Source organism: Typha angustifolia, chromosome 10 (genome assembly GCF_048772165.1).
Source record: "Typha angustifolia cultivar Huaian chromosome 10, ASM4877216v1, whole genome shotgun sequence".
Classification (NCBI taxonomy): Eukaryota; Viridiplantae; Streptophyta; class Magnoliopsida; order Poales; family Typhaceae; genus Typha; species Typha angustifolia.
Window position 1 is genome coordinate 5,172,338 of NC_133248.1, and position 6,583 is coordinate 5,178,920.

The following is a 6,583-nucleotide window of genomic DNA, read 5'->3' on the forward strand; positions in this document are numbered from 1 at the left end:
AGGTCGCGTTCAAACGCAGGTGGAAGCGTGTTCGAACGCCCTTGTGAACGCCTTGTGAACGCTCGTGTTTGAACGCCTTGTGAACGCCCGCGTTCGAACATCTGTGTCGCGTTCGCAAATCCAGAGAAGGGCATTTTGAGTGCGTTCGAACGCAATCGGGCACGTTCGAACGCGATCGTTGGGAATCCTCTAGAATTAAGGTTTCATATTGTTTTAAGACTTGCTGGCTAGCCTCTATAAATATGTGGATAGCAACCAACTTCATTATGGAATTGGATTATTGATTTCTTGCCTCCTATATTCTCTCTAGACTTCTCCCTCCTCCCTCTTCATCATCCTTCCACCTCTACTATTGGCAAGGTTTCTCCTAACTTCTAATCTCTCTCGACTGTCAAGCCACCCCTCTTCTTTGGGATCTCAACCACTTCATTCTCTTCGTCTACTTCCCTTTAATCACATCCATAATCCATCCTCATCTCCATATCCATCCATAACCCTAACATCCACTTCACTTGTCACCACCACCATCACCCACGTTATCCCGTATTTTTGTCCCTTCTATAGTTTAATCTGTGAAGGGCATAAACATAAAAGTTGTAAATCAGGAAGGTACAGATCCAACCCAATTAGTTTCATAATTTTCTGACTACCGGAGAATATCTGACAAATATTTTCCTACAGTTGCGCAGACTGCTTCTTACAATAAATTCAGATCTTAAGGAATTATTCCGTAGCCGATCTTTTAGTTCTAGATCTCATTAATTGGTATCAGAGCTTATCAATTGGTATCATAGCCTATCATTTGATATCAGAGCTTATCAATTGGTATTAGAGCTTATCATTTGGTATTAGAGCCTATCAAATGGTATCAGAGCTTATCATTTTGGTATCAGAGCAGGTGAATCTCAGACCTCCATTAAGGGTTGAAACAAGGAAGATGACATCAACAAGAAGACCTATGGATAGCACACCGACAAGGGAGGACTCAATGCACGATGATCCTAATCGTAAGACCGATTTCTTTGGAGCGACCATGGCAGGACCGAGTCAACCAACGTCCATGGGTTCGAAAATGGATGAACTAAGGGGCAAGTTCCAAACATTGTTGCATAAAGTTGATAACATACAAAAGGATCACAATGAATTTAAGGAATATGTCATGAATCGATTGGGTTCGTCATCTCCTCGATGACAAACGGAGTTTCAAGAAGGATCAGCGGTGGGACCCCATAGAACCGATACCCCACAGGTCTAGGTGTGTCATATGAGTGTCAATAATCCCCTTCTACCTATGTATTCACATCATCCCCCACCTCCGTTACAAAACCCAAGACTGGCGGTGGTGGAACCCAAGAGGCGTGCAACACTAGTGCGCTTCGTCGATGAGGAGGATTGGCACTATGAGGATGAGGTTAATCCTTATGGAGTTGGTGATTGATGTGCTCAAGGATTTAGAGAAGGTGATCAACATGCACAGGTTTAGACCTGAACCAAGGATCTTTTGCGAACCCGACAACGCTATTCGGGAGAGAACCGCACGCTTGGACTTTCTAAAATTCCAGGGCGATGATCCAACAGATTGGGTGTTTCAAGTTGAACAATATTTTGATTATCAAGGTACAACGGAAGTTGAAAAAGTCTAGATGGCAAGCTTCCACCTCCAAGGAACGGCATTGCATTGGTATAGATCGATTATTCGTGGTGGTGGATTTATCAGATGGGCTAATTTTTATAGGAGGATTATACATAGACTTATGATAGCGGCATATAAAGATTTTGCTACCACATTAAGCAAGATGGTTCAAAGGACTACCGTATTGGAGTACCAAGCTGAGTTTGAAAGAGTTAGTAGTCGTTGTGAGCCACCATGGCCTGAATGTATATTGATGAGTATATTTATTTCAGGGCTGCGAGAGGAGATACAAGCGGATGTCCGTACTCTATGTCCTACTACTCTTGAGGAGGCCTTTGAGAAGGCCATAAGGATGGAACAAAAGCATAGGGCTCTAAAGATAGCAGCGAAAACCAATTGGGGCAACCGAGATGGGCGGTTTGCACCTAGAACGCCGGATGGAAATTTTGCGGTTTCAAAAACAGCGACTGTGAGCACTAGACCACGACCACCTTTGAGACCTTCTTCTGATGTTAGAGGAGTCACTAGACCCCCCCATTCGAACTCTCACACCTGCCCAGATGGAGGAGCGAAGAGCGAAGGGCCTTTGCTTTCGATGTGATGAGCGTTTCACCCCCGGTCATTGGTGTTCTAAACCGATCGGGAGTGTGATGCTTATCGATGGTCCTGAGGAGGATGATGAGATTGATGATGATGGAGAGTGTCCAGAGGAGACCCATGAGGAGGCCGTTGTGAAGGGCATAGAGGAAGATATCCAAGCTGAAATATTGATGCGTGCATATTCGGGTACTTCCGCGCCGAGGACGTTACAAGTAGATGGACTCGTTAGAAAGCATTGTGTGCACGTCCTTATCGATTCCGAGAGTACACACAACTTTTTAGATGAAAGGTTAGTGAGGAGATTGGGTTTGGATGCTGAACTGACTATGGGGTTTAACGTTGCTATTGGAGACGGCACGAAGCTTAGGGCGGAGAGCTTGTGTCGCCGAGTCGGTATACGGGTGCAAGGACACGACATCATTGTGGACTTGTATCCGTTGGCACTGCGAGGAGTGGACATTGTCTTTGGTGCTCAGTGGTTATAGAGTTTGGGACTCATCACATTTGATTTTTAGAGCATGTGGATGAAATATAGACAAGGAAACAAAGATGTGTGGCTTGATGGTGTTTGGTCTTTGCCGATTCTTACAATGCAGCCTATCGTGGGACTGTCTTGTGCGTATAATTTGGCCTATCTTCTTTAGTTAGGACCAGCAAGAGATGAGCCTCAAACGAGTTCATACTCAGGAGCCGTAGGAGTTATTAGATAACTTTTCTGGACTATTTAAGGAGCAGCAGGAGTTACCACCGAGGAGAGCGGCGGACCATCGCATAGAGATTATACCCGGGGTTGCACCGATGAACATGAGGCCATATCGGTATCCACATATGCAAAAAGAAGTTATCTCAAAGATGGCAGCCGAGATATTGGAGTAAGACCTCATACAACCAAGTCATAATTCATACTCACCCCCCGTGCTATTGGTGCGAAAAAAGGATAAAACATGACGTTTTTGTGTCGACTATCGATCACTAAATGCTATTACCGTTAAGGACCGGTATCCCGTTCCAGTTATCAAGGAGTTGCTGGACGAGCTTGCAGGGGCGACTATATTTAGTAAGCTTGACTTGAGGGCCGGGTATCATCAAATTAGAGTTCACCCGGTGGATGTGCATAAAACTGCATTTCGGACTCCGGATGGGCATTACGAGTTTCAAGTGATGCCTTTTGGTCTCACCAATGCTCTAGCTACCTTTCAAGGTCTCATGAATGATATATTTCAGCCTCTTTTGCGAAGGTATGTCTTGTTATTTTTTGATGATATTTTGGTGTATAGTAGGACTGAATTGGAGCATTGGCAGCATTTGGAGAACGTGCTAAATTTGTTGGAGCAAAACCAATTGAAGATCAAGAAGTTTAAGTGCCTATGGGGAGTACCAAAGGTGGAGTATTTAAGTCACATCATTTCAGCGGATGGTGTAGTGGCGGATCCTCAAAAATTTGCATGTATGACCGCATTGCCTATTCCTACTACTACCACCGAATTGAGAGGATTTTTAGGGCTTACTGGTTATTATCATCAGTTCATCCCGGATATGGCAAGATCGCTGCTCATATCATTTCTTTGTTAAATGACTCTTTTAGATGGACGGATGAAGCTACTTTAGCCTTTGAAAACAGCAATGACGACGGCACCCGTTCTAATGCTACAGGACTTCACCAAAGAATTTATTATGGAATGTGATATGTCGGGTGTTAGCATAGGAGCTGTACTAATGCAAAAAGGATATCCCATTCCCTATCTTAACAAGGCTTTATCATAAAAATCTCAGTAATTATCGACGTATGAGAGAGAGATGTTGGCAGTTCTGCATGCGGTGACAAGGTGAAGGCCTTATTTGATCAGTAGATAATTTATTATCCAAACTAATCAAAGGAGCCTTCCATATTTTATGAGACAGCGCATACACACTCTGGCATAGCAGTGATGGGTCACAAAATTACTGGGGTATGATTATGAAATTCAATATAAGAAGGGAACGGGAAATAGAGTGGCGGATGCACTATCGCGCCAACCTAATACCACCGAGCTTGTAGCCTATTCATCTCCTACCTTTCCCTTCCTTGACGAGCTAAAGTATGCATGTAAATCTGACCCAGATATTTTGAGATTGTTGTAGGAGGTGATGGATGATCCGGACGCCATATAGAGTTGGAGAATCGAGATGGTTTGTTGCTGGACTGCGAATGCATTCAGGTGTTAGAGCGTATTGGTCCGGTTGCATATCGTTTGGAGCTGCCGGAGAGGTCGAGAGTGCATCTTATCTTTCATGTTTCATTGCTGAGGGAGCGCATTAGAGATCATGAGATCGTTGGATCAGTTCTACCAACGCCGTTGGAGGAGATAGAGATTATAGAGCCAGTTCGAGTACTTGCGAGACACTGACTCTAGAGAAAGTCCTAGCACAAAGGAGGGTCAAACGTGAGGTAAGAATAGTCACATAGGTGCTGGTAAGCTGGATGGGATGGACATAGGAGCAGGCTACATGGGAACCCGAGACAATCTTAATAGAGCGATATCCTAAATTCGCACTTTGAGGACAAAGTGAGCGGAAGCATGGTGGAATGATGTGATTCGAACTTCACCAAGTTGTCTCGAGCATGGATATCCTATGGGAGTCTTTTCTTATTATGTTTAGTTATTTATTTTAGAAAAATAAGGATTCAGTATGTCATGCTCGAACGTAGGACGGGGTGCTTTCAAACGCCCTTGCGAATGCCTATAGGAGTTCACATTGACAAAGAATGCAATTCGTGCGTTCGAATGCGCAGACCCCTTTTGAATGCCCACGTGTGAACGCCTGCATACGTTTGCATCGGTAGAGAATGCAAAATACGCGTTTGAATGCGCTCGACCCCGTTCGAAAGCGATCGGCAAGAATTCACTATTTCTAGGGTTAATAATTATTTTGGTTTGTTTGGTTACCCTCTTAAGGTGTGGATGGCAACCAAAAAAATTATGTATGATTAATGTATTGAAATCTATCTCCTTTCTATCCTCTCTACTCTAATCTTCTTTTCGCTTCCTTCGAGCCTAGCCGTGCGCCATCTTGACAACAATGATCTTCTAACCTCCCTCGTCTATCAAGTCCTCCCTTCTCCTTGGGATCTCGACCCCTTCTCCCCCTTCATCCTTATCCTCTAAAATCCACAAACCATCCACCCCCATCGCCATTACCATCCCTAACTTAATCATTACCACCACCCATCACTTCCACCCTTACCACCACTTTTACATATTCTCATCCTTATTGCAATCAGAATCTGTGAATGGCATAAATACCAAAAGTATAAATCAGGATATTACGAATCGACCACCTCTAGTTTCGTAATATTCCGATTACGGTAGAATATCTGGTGAATATTTTTCCTTGATTGTGTGGGCTGCTTTCCTGCATTTAATCCAGATTGGGAAGCGAACGTTTGGACCATATCACAAAAACCCTAAACAAATCCTAATATGAAACAACTTATCCGATGCACATTCGAACGCCCCTTGACTACGTTCAAACGTCCAAAAATAGGGCTTTAGATGTGCAAACACGAACTAGGCATTCGGACGACCAAAAACTTTGCTCTGTATATGCGAACACAAATCTAGCATTCAAACACAGCGTTTGAATGCACTTGCCAGAAACAAAGATAGAAAATGATATAATTTGAAGCAGTTTGGTTGTGTCCAATCTGTATCAATCTAAAATCATAACTCTTTTAAATAAATGGTGTATATTTAAATAAATTAAAAGTATAAATATATTAAATATAATTACTACCATATAAGAATATATAGTATATTTGTAAATCATCACTAAAAATATATAATGGATGTCATTTAAGAATAAATAATAGCATACGTAAATCTCGTTAAAAATATAAAGTTTTGTTACGAAAATAAGTGTAATAGCAGCATTTTGTTATGATTCAGATATGGCTTGAACTTGACATTTGTTTTGGAAATAAATTTTGTTTTGAAAGAATAAAGATTTTTGATAATCACGTTTAAACATGATCGGTGAATTGTATTATCCTAGGGTTATCTTTTGATTATTTTGTTTATTATATTAGCCTCTAAATATGTGGAAGGGAACCTAATTGAATATTATTGATGAATTATTGAAGTTTTCTTTCCCATACCTCTATCTACTTCCTCCAACAGCATCCATCATTGGACATCATCTCCTTTCTCCTTCAATCTAACCATGCCCCTTTGCCTCTCAAGGATTGGTACACCCTCTTTCCCTTCGTCTAGCTTAATGCTCTATCCCACCCTCGCTTGTCATTGTCTCCCCCAATACCTAACTATTATTTCCTCTTCTATTAATCACGTCTATCATACCACCACCTGATCA